Source organism: Myotis brandtii, unplaced genomic scaffold (assembly GCF_000412655.1).
Source record: "Myotis brandtii unplaced genomic scaffold, ASM41265v1 scaffold744, whole genome shotgun sequence".
NCBI lineage: Eukaryota > Metazoa > Chordata > Mammalia > Chiroptera > Vespertilionidae > Myotis > Myotis brandtii.
The window spans coordinates 399,666-402,718 of record NW_005370965.1 but is presented as its reverse complement, the minus strand read 5'-3'; the positions used below and the strand labels follow the sequence as shown (position 1 = coordinate 402,718).

General features: G+C 57.4%; 1 protein-coding gene across 1 annotated transcript in view; it reads left to right on the top strand.

Moving 5' to 3' along the window:
* INPP5D (inositol polyphosphate-5-phosphatase D) overlaps window positions 1–3,053 on the top strand; it is a 101,138-nt gene that overhangs the window by 616 nt on the left and 97,469 nt on the right. The gene's annotated exons all lie outside the window — the stretch shown is intronic.

Genomic DNA, 3,053 nt, shown 5'->3' with positions numbered 1-3,053 from the left:
GGGTGGGCGGGCAGGCGGCTCCTCGGGGCTCCAGGGGCAGGAGAAGGGGTGCGGGCTCCGTGAGGTTGGCGGAAGCTCAGGGCTCCATGGGGGTGGGTGTGTCAGCGCTCGGTCAGCTCAAGGGCTGCTCGCAGATGCCCAGTGTGGAAACAACAGATGTGGCAAGGCGGCCCTCCCATGCGCAGGCTCCAGGCCCCTGGAGAAAACCGTTATGGGGGAACCACGAGAATGGAGTGGGTTCACTCCAGAAAGGACTTTCAGTTCACCCAGAAGTGGCATTTGGGGCCCTGCGCACAGAGGAAGTCACCGACACAGCAGCTACAGCCTCTTTCCTCCTTGTCTGGGCGCTTGGGGCCTCTCTGCTGCGTGAACTTCCCCGCTCCTCGACTCTAGATGTTGCTGAATGGGCCAGTTGTCCTAACAACTGAGGAACCAGCCACTTGCTGAAGGTTCCTTTTTAAAATACCCTTCTTGACCCATATCTAAAGGAGGCCCTCGCCCCGAAGCCCTGTGGTCCAACCATCCAGCTGGGGCCTCGGGCAGCGTCAGGGCCCGGTGGGTGAAGGGTGTGTCCACAGGCACCTCTCAGCAGTGGCCCTGGGCTTGCAAAAAGGCCGCTCTGAGCTGGCAGGGCCCTGCCCTTCTCCAGGCAGGAGCGAAAGTGGGTCACTGAACACGGACCTGTTTGGAGCATCGTGTCTAAGCATTTGTGCATTATCCCGTTTCATCCTCACAACAACCTGAAGTATGGGTCCTGTTCTCACCCACTTTGCAGATGAAGAAACTGAGGCTCAGACAGGTTAAATGCACGACCATCGTCAAAGCCAAGACCATCTGCCCCCAGTGTCTGCCCCAGACAATCAGGCTTCTGTCCCTGTCAAGCCAGGTGTGAGGATAGGTCCCAGGTAACAGCCAGGGAGGTCAGAGTGTTTACAAGGGCCAGCTGGGAGTACTTAGAAAATAACCCAGGCTCACAGCGGCCTGACCTACCAAGGCCAGCTTCCTGAGCCCCACCCCCGCCGCCTCCTCTCATACTCCGGGCAAGAGTCTCAGGCCCAGACTTCCCCGCAGACACTGCTCCTGTGGGGACCCACCAATGGGGCCTTGGAACCAGTAAGGTAATTCTTATGGGACTCCACTGGCCCGTGTGGATTTGTCCTCTGTCCCCGCAGGATCGTGGTCGGGGCTGATTCCTTAGGTGTCCCTGTGTGCCAGCCTTCTGCAGGGAGATGGCTTCTGCTCCCTTGACGGGCTGCACTTCTGCTCAGGCTGCACATGTGGAATGCCGGTCTCTCTCACTCCAGACTGGGAGTGTCATGCCAGCCAGAGCTGGGGCCAGACGCCTTGGGAAGCTCTGGTCCGAAGGCCCCTGACTTTGCAGGTGAGCAGATGGAGCTTGGAGGGCTTGAGGCCTTTGTCTAGGCTGCTCTGCTAGCTGGTGGCAAACTAGGGTCCAGGCCTGGTTTCCCGTGTTCATTCTTCCACCTCTCCTCCCTCCACTCCCCTCGCACGGATTGAGTTCCTCTTAGACCCTCAGCAGATGTTCAGGGTCTGCACCTTAGGGAAGGGGCCCATGGTGCCCTGCCCACAGATGTCCACCTCCCTCTTAGCCCAAGTCTGGACTTGTCCGCCTCCCATCCCCAAAGCCCCAGACACCAGGGCTGGAGGCCTCCCTGGGAGCCCCGCCCCTTGGCCAGGTTTCACCCCCCAGGCCCAGGGCTCCCCTTTCTCCTCCTTTTGTGGGGAAAGCCACCTTCCTGCGGGGTCAGGAGCCACTGGGGGCTGGGGGATACAATGGACTCCAAATTTCCCCCAAAGCTGGGAGACCTCATTTTGCTGTTACCCTTAATTTTGCCAATTAAAGAGATTTAAAAACTAACTAAATGAAGGACAGCTGCCACCTCCCAACAGCTCATTTCATGAAAGAAAGCGTCCTTTAACACCAAAGAAGCAGAAAGAACACACTCTTTAAGATAAAAATTTTAAAAGCCAATCCTTTAAATCAAATAGGTTTAATTTCCTGAAAAATAACCCACCATCCTCAGTTTTCTCTGTTCGCCACGTACGGTGAAAAGCTGGTCCCACGCCATGCTGGTCCCTGGCCTGGTGTTGGGGACCCTGCTGGGGGAAGAGCAGCTGGGCTTTCCTCAGTCTCAGGAAGTCAGCGAGGGTGCAGGGCCCTGCATGGTACAGGTGTGAGGTCAGGGCCTCTTAATAACCCTGCTCTAGAAGTGAGCCAGGGCTGCTGGAGGAAGCCACATCTCCTGCTCTAGAAATACCCACATGGAAAAGACCTTACAGGCCAGGGTGCCCTCACCTCATCCTCCTGTGCCCTGCCATGTGGCCAGAGCTTCTTCCTGGTGCCCCCTTGTGAGGGGACAGCGGGGGTCCAACTGCTGATTTAGGCAGTGTGTTCGAGCTCCAGGAACTGAGTGTAGCTCCCCAGAAGTGGCCTTCATGCTCAGAAAAGAGGACAGGATTTGACTATTGAAATGGAACTGGGGGGCGGGGGGGCGGGGCACCAAAGATAAGGCTGTAATTCAGTGCTGCCCGCGTGACCTGAGAGTCACGTTCACCCCAGGCCTAGTGAACCTGCACTTCCTCTGGGGAGGTCAGCCCTGCCAGCTGCCACCTGCCAGTGGCAGGAAAGCCCAGCTCTCTCCTTAGCAACTCAGAAAGCTCTGGTTTAGGGAGACCCTGGGGACCCATCTTTGGGTACAGAGAGCTGGAGGGGGAAGATCCCAGGCTGCTGACCACATGGTTTGGGTCCAGCTCTGTCGTCTATGATGAGGGTGTTGAGAACATGAGTGACAGTGGGCTCTCCTGGGTAAGGTCTATGTCAGCTTTACTTGGCCCTACTCAAAGCTGCCAGCAGAGTTGGTCCCACTGCAGGGAGTCTACAGGGCACTTGGGGGCTGCCCAGCCTGTCCTGGATGAAGGATGCCAAGAGGCCGTCAAGGTCGTGCCCTCCTCTCCTGCCAGGATTGTATTTCCATGCAGGACCCAGTGCACCTGTCAGTTGTGTTGTGCTGCAGAGAAGAAATAAGCCTTTG